The following is a 13,837-nucleotide window of genomic DNA, read 5'->3' on the forward strand; positions in this document are numbered from 1 at the left end:
AAAAAACCTTTTTTTTTTTTTTTTTTTTTGTATTAAAGGTATGTAAATAAGCAATATGTATATTAGATATGTTGTATTACCATTCTTTGTACTCCGCAACAGCATATAGTTGGACATTAATGAAAAAACTGTTATTTACTTTGGTCGAAAGTGTGATGCATGTACAAAAGAAATTAAGAATATCTTACATGAAAAAAAAATAATATTATTATAGATGGAACTGTATTTGTAAGAGAAATTTACCGTTGAACGAAGAAACTTTGAGATTTGTAGCCCATATTACGGGTCTATTTGGAAGATGTTCAATTATCGAAATGCATTCTCTTTCGACGAAGGTATCCCATAATGTTAGTATAAAAGTTTTAAATTCTTTATCTATCAAGACTATATCTTGTAGATAAGATTCTGTACCAAAATTAGTTTGAATATGGCGTTTTTGTCGAACACCTATAGCGACACCCATCACACCTACAAGGTGACGTAAATTGTTTTATATGTTATTTTGCAAGCAATAACTTTGAACATAAAAATTAATTGTGAAATATTTTATATGTCATTTTGCATGCAATAATTTGTACCTAAAAAATAAATTATGAAATGTTATATAAAATGATTTGTTTAAATGTAATGCAATAGAAATCTTACTTATGTCTGTATTTTTGTCCATATGCCTCTCTAGTTGATCAAACGCAATAAGTTGAAATTTTGAGAACAGGAGATTCAAATTGTCTTCATTTAATTCTTCAACCTTTGTTCTTCCTGTTATATTCCACATTTTTTGTCCAAGGGAACTCCGAAATTCACTTTTGAAATATTTAACTATTGCATTTGACACAATGTATGTCTTTCCAAGTTCGAACTGATCGTTTAGTGCAGTGATATTGGCATCATATATTGTTGCTATGATTTTGTTTCCCTGTTCAAAAAAAGAAAAAGACGAGAACATTTAGAAAGTATACAAGTATAATGATTGGTAAAAATTTATTGAAACGAGAGTTATATTTGTACCTCTAAATCCATGAGAGTAAGATTTCGATAACGGCTATTGGAATTTCGAGCAGTCTTTGGGGATTGTTTTCCTGCAACGATCACTTTTGCTGACCAATTGGTTTCTGAAGCTGAAATTTGTGGAATGAATTTATGAGCTGCAGCCATTTTGTTATAGCAATTGTTGATATGTAGGAAGAAGAAGACAGTATGAGTAGAAGTTAGAATTTCTTAGAGTATGGAAACTCTAAATGGTAACGATAATTTTTGTGTTTTTACAATTGCAGATGCGAAGTTGAAACTTTGTGTTACCCTATTTATAAAAAAAATTGAAATATAATGACTTAATAAATATTTTAATGTTGGGTATACGATGTTAGAAGGACGTTGTTAAGCATTTATGTGTTCATGTGTCAGTTGTAAAAAATGAAGTATAGATGAGATAAATAAACTAAAAAAAGGAAAGACTTAATATTAAACTTTTTTTTTATGGTTAAAACAAATAAAATAATTTACATTGTAAAATCTCATCAACAGTCATACCTTATTATCTAAATAGTCATACATTACTGTATAATCACTAGCATAAGATATGGAGATTACTTTCAAATTTTATTTATAGTACAAAGATATGACTGTAACGGAATATAAGATTATTTTATTAGTTCTTATTATTTTATTTTATTAAAATTTGAAAAAGTGACAGTTTGGAAAAGGCAAACATATGAGGACTACGCCAGACGTTTAATATATAGCATGGAGAAGTAAATTTGTACTTATAATATAGAAATAGTTTTGAATTGTTGTAATGAATGAAGATAAGATTTAGTTTAAATAATATCGGAAGAAATATACATTTTATATTTTTTTGTCGAAAAAGAAATGATGTTATAGATCAATTCATTTAATTTAAATAATATAGAAATATGTATATGTATGATAAATAGTGAAAAAACAATTTTATTTTTTTTTGTAGAAGATTTTTTACTACCACACATATCATTTATATCTTATCCTTATCTATATCATTCATTTTATATCCCAAAATCTTCATTCTCTACCTAATATCAAAGCCAACCATATTTCAGCAAGCATCATTCATAGCAAAAGGTAAGTATTTAGATTTTTACCTTCATATTTATACAAGTGAAATTTTAAAGTTGGGGGGAACCCCAATGCACGGAGGTTCAAAAGGGGTGGGGGGGGGGGGGACCCCGTGCACGGAGGTTCCATACTTCCGTGCATGGAGGTTCACAAACTCCGTGCACGAAGGTTTTTGAATTTGTATTTTTTTCTGCTGTTCATGTATTTTTGAATTTGTATAAATATTATTTCGCTGCTTGTTTAAAATTGTTAAATTTGTTTACAAATAGTTTGTTTTCAAATTATTTATGCAGATGTCTTTGGAATATATACTGTCTCCAAATCAATGATTTTCTGCTACTATTACTCAATATCCAAGTCGGGAATATCTTAAAGACTTTATAGATGCAAATCAACAATGTTCTATAATGAGTAGTAATTTTTATGGATTTTTTTCTAGAATTATTTATAGAGAAGAGGAAGAGCTATTTAGTAGTAGTTTGATACATGAATTCGTAATGCGGCTTGTTGACTGTGGCAAAAATAACGAAGTATGGGTAAAATTAGATGATCGTATTGCTAGATTTGGTATGCAAGAATTTTGTCTTATCACTGGATTACCTTGTCATGAACCGGTTATGGAGATTGATCATAGCAACAATCGTCTTAGAAATCATTATTTCAATGATAGTCAAAGAATTAGCATGAAAATGGTATTTGAAGTTTTCCATGAATGTGAAGACTTAGTAGATAAATTTAAATTGGAATTAATTATGTTAGTGGAATTTGTTATAAAACCAATTGGAAGAATTATTTATTACAAAACTCTTAGTATGGTCGAGCATTTTGATGAATTTCTTGGATCCTTGGGGTCGAAAAGGATTTTTTATTTTGTTAAATTCACTACAAGAATCACAATTGCAAAGAGCAGAAAGAGTGCAACGGAACGAATAAATAGATTGTAAGTATGCATTACGAAGGTATCCACTTGCATTTCAGGTATTTTATTAATATTTTTTTCTTTTGTTGACTTCATTTATTTGTAAGAGAAAAATAATTGTAATTTGTAATTGGATTTATGAGGCATTTCCAAAAATTGGAAAAAAATTTGGACGGCGTCGATACAAAACAGAACAGAGTCCACGAATGTATAAGTGGAGTCTTAGTAAACTGCTGACTAAAAAAACGATTAAGCATTTTCTGGCTACTCGAGAGGCACGATTTCTTTTAATGAATATACAACTACATTTGTGTTTAATTATATAAAAACAAAATGAAAAAATTATTTTGATATTTTATTAAAATCACAGATTCAGGTTATTTCAACGTTACATCCTACGGAAGAAGAATTGGAGATATCTTGATATATAAATCTTTCACTGCCAGCTGAAAATGAACATCGTGTATTATATGGCATCGTCGGTGGAGAATTAGACAATGTGGCACAATAAATTCCAGAGGATACTTTTGAGCAAGAAAGGGATAATATATATGTGTCAGAGACGACCATTCCTAGTACGTCAAGAACTTCACCAGTAGCGAGGCCTAATTTTGGATTTAGCACCTCTAATTATGTAACTGAAGACCGGATGATAGAACTACTTGGTGTCCAGAAGCAAGACATAATAAAAGAGGTGTTTGATATATGTGGCAACTTGAGAACAGAAGTTTATGACAATCAAAGACAGTTGTTCGAACAATACCAAAAATGGCAGGAGAATTGGGTGCGCTTCAATAGAAATGGATGCGCTTCCCACTAATTCTGTCTTGAGCCTTGAATGAACTACATTTATGCAATCTACTATACGTTCCTACATGGATAACTCATTATCAAGTTTTTTTAACACACATTTGGAGAAAGAGGAACAATTATTCCAACAACAACAAAAATGACAAGAAGACCATTATCAGACCATGCACTCTTATGTAGATACCAGTTTAGATTCCATGCGATATTATGTCGATGAACAAAATAAGAATACGCTGTAGAAATTATCTGAATGGAAATCAGACATGGAAGCCATTATTAGTTGTACGCAAGAAGACATTCCTATTGGTACATGTCCAATTCCCGATGATCGACCGAAGGATGCATCAACGTCTCAACAAGTCGAAAATTCTGAAACATCACAATGAGAGAAGAAAAAGAAGGGAAAACAAATACAATCTTCGTCGTCTAGAAGACGTCCTCTGGAAGACTATTCCATGCAAAAATACTCGACTCTTAGAAACTGGATAGCGGAGAATGAATCAAGGTTAGAAAGATGATTTTTTATTATTGGTTTAAATACTACAATTTTATTTTGATTATTCAACTCTAATTTTAATTATACTATGCAGTGCATATTTGGAAAATGCCATTGGGAACGTCTATGGAAGAGATTGGTTGAAAACTTTATTGGATAGAACAAAAGTTATAAATATTGCGGTCAGTACTGTTTATTCATAAAAATTAATTTTATTTCATACTTAACATATTTGATTTTTATCAATTTATTCTACCAGGCAATTGAATTGGAGCCGAAGTTGTTGATATCATTAATTATTAATGGTAGCACCCGTGTGTCTAAAGAATATGCAATCATGGACTTTCAATTTGAAAATGAGTGTGCCAATATGATGATTTGGCAAAGGAATTTTCAGGCGCGAAATAATAAAAGTGAACCAGATGGAACTCTTCTGAACAAATATGTGAACGGCAAAATGCCTGTCGAGAGCCGTCCATGGGTAGGGTGTAAGTACTTATTAATTCCATGCTCATTTCCCAGAAAATACTTGGTACCTTTTTTTTGTCAATATTTCGGAGTAGAAATTCCAGATACACGATTGCAGCTACAATGAGCATACACCGGATCAAGTAAAGGAACATGCGAATGCGACAGTTAACGTGATTAATTCTTTACTCTTCGACAAAGGTTTTGCAGGGAGACGGGATATAAACAAACAAAGAAATAAAGAAATGAAGCTAGAGATTATACCATATCTACCCTGTGCAAACAACGGATAAGCATAAAAAATAATTCTTGTTTAATGTGATAGATATTTATTCGTAAGTACTAATTACAAAAAAAAAAATTTACAGGCCGAATTGTGGAGTTTTCGTGCTTAAATATATAGAACGCTTTGTTCTAGGATTTTCGATAGAATCAGTTTCACCAGACAGGATGGTTATATATAGATGAAAAATTGCCATTGATATTTTAAATAATGAATATTTCCTTCATCCACGTCTGTCTTCGTAATTGTAATGGAGTAATGTAATTTACCTGATTGTAATGGAGTAATTGAATGTCATCATTTAATCACTGTAAAGAATGTATTTTATTCAAGTGTTATGTAATTTTTTTAGCCACTATTGGACATTTTCAGAATCCCTAATATTCATGTTGAAATTATGAAAGGAAATGAAAATAAACTGTTAAAATAGCATAAAAATCAAAATGACGTGACACTAAATTATTTTTTGACCTATATGTTGCTTTGAAATTTTAATTTTTTTTAATCTTAAGGAAATAAAGGAAACAAAAATCGGTCTATAGGCTATTTTTGTACATTTTATAAATTAAATTAATCTTATTATTAGTCGTCATTTTTTTAGTTGTACGTAACTTTTAATATTTTAGATTGAAATAGAGAATTAATTTCTTTGTAAAAAGATAAATGATTTAAATACATATTTTTTCTACTGAAATAAATGTTTGATAGTTGATAGCGTGAAAAAGTAGAGAAAAAAGATTGTGTGTCAGATTCAAACTAATGAACAGGAAAAATACAAGTCAGAGATGACAGTACACTGAATTCAAAGTAATGGGTAATGGAACGTATGATTAATTGGCTATTGGCAAGCTCAACTCGAAAACAGTTGAACATGTACTTTTTCTCCATTTTTCACATTATCAACTTTGAATTAGATTATATAAATTAGTAATAATATTTTTGTAAAAAACTTTTTTTATAGAAAAGCAATTCTTTATTTTTAAAATATTAAAACTTTTTTATAACTAAAAAAATAATTTCGTTTTTCAAACAAGATTATGAAAAACAAAAAATATTAATAACGAAATTAAATTTATTTATAAAACGTAAAAGTACTTATAAGTATAAAATTCACATAAAGTTATTTTGAAGAAAAATGATTTTTTTTTCCGGTAAAGGCTATGTACAGGTTAAATATTGGAATATATTTCATTTATTTAATTAAATATAAATATTTACGCATTCTTCTTCTTTTTGAAATGAAGTTTTAAAATAGTATAAATTCTGATAATTGTTTTTGGCTTATACTTGTAAAAAACTACTTATAAGTAAAAAAAATCGAACGTTATATTTTTTAAGTATAAATATTTAAATATATTTTATTTTTCAAATTAAATAGTGGTAAGAAAATTACACTATCTCAAATGTAAAGAGTAACTTATAAGAAAAAAATTATTTCAGTTTATTTAAAGTTAAAAAAACTTATAATTGTAAAAGATACTTACAGTAAAAAATTGAATATAAATATTTATAAGTAACTATTCAGATATATTTCATTTTTGCAAATAGAGTATTTTGAATAAAGTATTAATAACAAAAAATGAATTAAAAAAATTGAATAAAAAAGAAGATATGTCACTTCAATGACTTTAGATAATATAAAAAAAAATTGAATAAAAAAGAAGAATTAAACACAGAATTTTCACAACTATTTATTTTCATACAATGACTTTAGATAATATAAAAAAAAATTGAATAAAAAAGAAGAATTAAACACAGAATTTTCACAACTATTTATTTTCATACAATGACTTTAGATAATATAGAATTTGTTGTTTGTTTTCACATACATTGCACAAACACAGTTTCATATAGAAAATAAGATTCAGGGTAATTTTTTTTCTATTTTTATTTTTACGCTTTATGTCTTTTGAAATTAATATATTCTTTTTCCAGGTAATTTTTTCTTTTCTATTCTCTCTCTCTCTTCCAGCGTTCACGTCCATTCATCAAATTAAAAAAAATGGTGCTTTGACTTTTATACAATTTTCATTTGATTTAAATGCAATCCACGTATATATTTAACGGAAGGAACAAACGAAATGGATGGAAGGACCAACTTCGCAAAAAAGGTTGAAATAGGGTTGTAAATGCTAAATTTAAAATGATAGGGATGATTTCACAATGAATGCAAACGATAGGGATGTTTTGTGCCAATTATCCTAAATTTTCGCTATTTAATTTTATCTCTAGACTTCTTTCGGTATGAATATTAAAATATATATTGTTATTGAAACTATATTTTAATAAATAGATTAGTATATCTAGCGTGTCAAAAATAATTTGGAAGAAAATAAAGTAAAAACGAAAATGTATAATCGTAAAAAGAACTTATATTATGTAAAAAAAAGAAAAAATCTCAATAAATTTTTTTCTTGTATTTTTTTTTAAACAACGAGAATAGTTTTTTTCAATAATATAATTCATCTACTTTTGTAACCCGTGAACCTGTTTTAATAAGAATTTGTCTATTTTTAGTACCTCTTGTCAAATCGTGTGTTTGGCCCCCCACGAAAGTATTTTATTATTTCATCCATTTTTCTTTTTATTGACCAAGATCGTCATATCTTTGTTTGATTTCTGAACATATATTCTGGCATTATAACACGTTTTCATGAAATTCAATGAGATCTACAGCCTTTGAGTCATGTAATTCAGACATTGTTGCCGTGTCAGTGGAGGGTGCAGTCATTAATGCAACATAGAATTACGATCTTACCCCCTTCTTTGTCCCATGGAGTGAAAAAAAAAAGGAGATTTCTTTGTTCTTTACGGTCAAAAGTTGGCTTTGGAAAAAGGAAATGCACCCCCCACGAAATGAAAAAAGAAGGTTGAATAACATGGGAAAAAATAGTGCCCTGGATTATTCTATGTAACAATAGGAGTGCAAGTATGGCACATGGGGCGCTGTCATCTTTTAAAATGTGGCAAATAAATTGTTCTCTTTCAAAATGAGGCAAATAATGTTTTCACAGGGGGCTAAATGAATAAGAATGAAAAGTACATTTTTTCTAGCCTATATAATTATGTGTTTTTAATATTTACTTACAAGAATTTTTAGCCTTCCAAATTTGCATATCTTACTCCAGACTTGTTGCTGCTTCACCGAAACAGGTCTTTATCTATTTACCCTCTTATATTTTACATCTTATATTTTAATTCTATATTTTTAAGTTATAACTATTCGAGATCGATTGATTTGTACGAAAAAATCTATAGATGCACACAATCTCTTATTCCTTTTATTATAATGTTATAAAAACTTATTCAATCATTCATATGAAAAAAATATGTACATATTATCGCTATTAAAATTGTACCACTGCAGTGCTTCAAAATGGATGTTCCACGTCATTTTTACCTAACTATCAGTAATTCCCTCAATCATGGCATCAATTTGGTTAGTCATACAATATTATTATTTTTTAGCTGAAATGAATTTTTCTCATATTTTACTTATAGTTTTCCTCCGTATATATTTGTTTATAGATGATTCCTAGAGCGTTTGCGAAAGACTAGAGACATGAATTCGGCGATACAGTACGTGTAATTGCGTACGATGGTATAATTGCGACAATAAAATTAAAAATAGTTAATGGAAAAATGAATATACCGGATGGTTATTGCCTAATATTTGCCTAATATACCGAAAATTCGACATTTAACGATGGTTATTGCCTAATATTCGATCATCACAATTTACACGATCGTTATTGCCTAATATTTGAATATACCGGAAATTCGACATTTAACGTGATCATAATTGATGATTATGGGTTAGAAGTGAAATATGAGTCAGACGTCCCCAAGAAGGTGAAGAAAGCAACAATTCGAATATGGATAATTCTGTATTCGAAGTGAAGTTAACACCCCGTCAATTTGGCCATCGAAAAATTGTAATTTTCCTTTTGAATAAATATTTTCATTCTATAGTTGTACTAAGTCTATAATTATGATCTCAAGACTAATAATTCATTCATGATATTGTAGTATGTACCGGGAAGATTTGCCAGCCAACATTTGTCAAAATTCCTGTGTAGTGTTAAAATTCACGACTCTTTACATCAAAATTAGGATATCACCACAAATTTAAGGCCAAATGGTGTGGTACGATGTCTCACTATAGGATGGGCACATTTTCTCTCCATGAAAGAATTACAAATGGGTGATACATGCGTATTTGAACTACTGAACAACGAGCCTCCGAAATTTTTAGTGTACAAAAAAAATCACAATGACGGAAGTTTGACTAGACTATGAGATTTTTTCATTTTAACTTGTGTTTTTCGTTTTGGCTATTTTTGTATGCAATCATAATGTTTTACTACAAATTTTATGTCCATCTAATTTATTACTATCTAATCTTATTGGATTTACTTTAATTACGTACTTATATATTTTAGCAACATTTAAATAACTTTTAATTTTACAATAATGAAGAGAGTCCTAGTTATATTAATAATTAGGAAACTAATTTAAAAGGTATTAAAATTATAAAAGCTAATTTAAATTATAAACCTAGTAAATACGTCCAAAACTATTATGAAATATGGAAAGAAATATTAAAAAAAACTTAATTGAAAAAAGGGACAAATTGCAAGGGATCTCAATGAATTGTCAGCCAAATAGACTCCTATTCACTTTGGTGAGTGGCCGAAATTTTGGAAAAAATTCTGCTCCGGATGCATTGCGATCACATGGTATATGTTAATGCGATCACATGGTTGTGTGTATTCCCGCCGCCGAGTTCCCTGTGACCGTCTGTGCGACTGCATGAGTGGTTATGCGTTGCGGTTGCATGCATGTAAGCTACAACCATTCCGTTTTTTGTTCAAGCCGAGGCGCTTTACTCCGTTCCATGTTGATCGACATTGTTCCAGTTTGCTATAGCTTCCATTTCCAACTTCTAACTTGGCCCTTAAACTTTCCTAAAGATATTTCATTTAAAGTCGATATAGTAGTCTCAATTGAAAACTAAAGTCTAAGTCGAAATTATTCACAATTTATTTAATTAATAAGGGTAGTCCTAGAAGTTTAATTACAATTACAATTAAGTTTACAACTTTCGTAGCAACTAAAATAAAATTCAAGACTTTATAATAGTTGTAATTAAGTCCAAAACTTTCTTAGTGATTATAATAAAATTCAAAATTTTTTAGTAATTATGTCACATTACTTTGAACGGTTATGACAAGGACCTAAGATATATTGATATACGCTTTAATAATTAGATTATGTCAAGTCGATTATCAATTACCCAATTTAATTATTAGTCTTTTTTCACTAGAAACACAAGACTGCACTATCTATGTAAAACCACAGATTTGCCAATAAATTAGGAATATTTTTCCTCTTACCTGTTGTGCATGTATTTTATCTCCGTCCGAGATTCGATAAGTAAGTATGGACACAATGGCCATATTGCACATCTAATTATTCTCAATAAGTATCATTTTCAGTGTGATGACACTTGTGATAGAGGATGAAAACAAACATATCTCTTTCTTGCAGGGAAAAGATAAATGCCAAAAAAGAAAGAATCTTGCAAAATAATAAATGCCAAATGTATTTAATATTAGTAACTATTTCACCAACCTATTTTATTTCTTCACCTCAAATTCATAACTCATTTTTCATTTATATCTTCAATTCATTCATCTCAAATCTCAAACTAATTCCAGTATGGAATTAAGCAACAAATTCTAAGGTAAGTTGATTTTTATGAACAATGTTATTTATATGAATAACTTACTATTTTTAATCGTTGATATTTGTGGAAGAAAGGTGAAGTTTGTGTTGAAAATGAAGTTGGTGGTGTGGGAAGTAAGTGGAGGAGTGCCCGGGGACTCCCCGCCGCAATACCGGTGTGGGGACTCCCCGCTCTTTTTTTTGTTTCTTTTTTTAAAGTCAAATTATAATATTTTTTTATATAAATTGGAGACAAAATCTCAGAATTAGAAATATATATTAATTCTGATAATTGATATGCATTGACAGTAATTTTTTTTTTCCAGCTTACATGATATATATGATATATACTTATATGAAATCACGAAAATATGTTGGTATATGTTATGAGACTTTTCATTTCTATTATTTGTGCAGATGTCTCTAGATTATATACTGTCACCAAACCAATGGTTTTCTGGTACTATCACTCAATACCCCAATTACCAATATGTAAAAGATTGTATAGCATTACTTCAAGCAGACGAGCAATCACTTTTAATCTCTAGCGATAGCAGTTTTCATGGATTTTTTTATGGATTTATGTATAGAGATGAAGAGTAACAATTTAGCAGTAAACTAATACATGAATTTATAATTAGGTTTGTTGACTGTGGTAAAAAGAATGACGTGTGGGTGAGGTTGGACGATCATTTTTCTCATTTTGGCTTGCAAGAATTTTGTCTAATCATAGGATTACCTTGTCATGAACAATCTGTTAATCTTGATCCCAACAATTCTCGACTTCAAGATCAATATTTTGAAGGCAAAAAAAAGAATTAACATGAGAATATTTTACGATGCATTCCAATTGTGTGAACATCCAAAGGATAAATTAAAATTGGGATTGGTGATGTTGGTAGAATGTGTTTTGACACCAACGGATAGATATATTGATTACAGAACTTTAGGTATGATTGAGCAACTAAATGATTTTTTGTTGTATCCTAGGGACCGTAAGACATACTTTGTTTTGTTGAAGTCGTTACAATAATCATATATTGAAATAATACAAAGAATGCAACAGTCTGGCCAAAATGAATGTAAATATATACTACATGGATATCCCCTTGCTTTTCAGGTAATTTTTTTTAATTTATTTACTCTATATTTTGATTTTATACGTATTTAATATTATTTTAAATTCTCTGTTGTAGTTTTGGATATACGAAGCATTTCCTCAAATTGAAGACAAATTTGGACGACGTATGTCTAAGACATTACAAGCTCCAAGAATGCATAAATGGAAGCAAAAAAAAATATTGAGTGAGAAAAGAGTAAAGCAATTTTTCACTACCCAAGAGGTATGATAAATTTAGATATACATTTGAATATCAATTATCTAATTATTTAATAGTGTGAGAGGAAATTATTATAATTTTTTATTATATTTGTAGATTGAAGTACTTGCAGTGTTAGCACCCACTGAAGAAGAATTGGACAAAGTTTGGTATATGACTTTATCATTACCAACTGATAACCAACAAACTATTTTAGATGGCATCGGTGGTAGATAATTTGAGAATGCACATCAACGAATTCCACAACATATGGACGAGCAACAAATTTCAGAACGTATGGACAAGCAACAGACAGATGTTGCTGGTAGTTCAATAACGAAGATTTCAATTGGACCTCAAGAGTCTAGTTGTTCTTCTCTTGATTTCAACTATTTAAGAAGAGAAGAAATGGAAGAAATGTTCAATATATATAGGCAGCATGTAGTGTCAGGTATGTCTGGCTTATGTTATAATCTGAAGACAGACATAGTTGATGAATCAAGAAGACAGGAAGCAGAAACTCTTCAAAACCAGAGACAAATGTTTGAACAACATCAGAAATGGTACGAAGATCAACACGAGGGTTTGGGCTTCCAATCTGGTATGCATTCCCATCATACTGCTCAAAAAATAAAATAACAAGATGCTCGTTATCTAGCATTTCTTGATCAACAGAAAGAAATGTTTCAACAACAACAGAAATGACATGAAGAGCAGTATCAAGGAATGCTTCAACAACAACAAAAATGGCATGAAGATCTGTATCTGGGAATGCAGTCTTATATAAACAACAATTTTGCTTCCATGCAGTCTTATATGGACAGCAATTTTGCTTCAATGACCACGTACATTGACGACAAAAATGAAAATGTGATGAATCGATTAGATGATTTGGAATCAAAATTGGAAGTTATTGCTTGTTCACAACTGCAGGATGTTCCAGGTTCTAGTGGTGGCTAGAAAGCACCATTTTAACAAATTTCATCGGTGGGAACATCCAAAAAAGAAAAGAGAAATAAGAAAATAAAGTATTCAGGTTATCCGTTAGAAGACTATCTCATGGAAAGATATACAACAATAAGAGAGTGGGTGGTGCGGAATCCATCTAGGTAAGAAATTTGATTGTATTTTATTAATTGTATTACATTGATTTAGTATTAATTTAAATTACAATATATACATATAGTGCATGCTGGAAGATTTAGGAACTGACAACTTATATGGAAGAGATACACTAAAAACTATAATGGATGCAGCCAAAGATATCAATATTGTGGTTAGTGAAGTTTATAATTTTGGCTTAAGTAATTTTATTATGCTTAACATATCTAATTTATTTCTATCTATTATATTAGCATATAGAAATGGAATTAAAGCTATTGAGAGAGTTGATCAATGAATATTGCAGTCTTGTTTCCAAAGAATATGCAATTCTGGACTTCAAATTTGAACATGAATGTGATGCCCAATTGATGTGGCAACATAATGTAATGTCAAAATGTTTTAGCCATTCTCAAAAAGATTTATTAACTGTGACTTTATAGCAATACATGAATGGTGATTTCCCGGTAGGGTGGGCGTTCATGAATAGCTTGTAACTATTTATTAATTTCATGTTCATATAGGGGAAAAAATTGGTATCTCTGTCTTGTTAATTTTCTAGAATGGAAAGTTCAAATATACGATTGTAGTGAGGAGTCTCATACACCAGAAGAAATCAGGGA

This window comes from Olea europaea, chromosome 10 (assembly GCF_002742605.1).
Source record: "Olea europaea var. sylvestris chromosome 10, O_europaea_v1, whole genome shotgun sequence".
In the NCBI taxonomy this organism is placed as follows: domain Eukaryota; kingdom Viridiplantae; phylum Streptophyta; class Magnoliopsida; order Lamiales; family Oleaceae; genus Olea; species Olea europaea.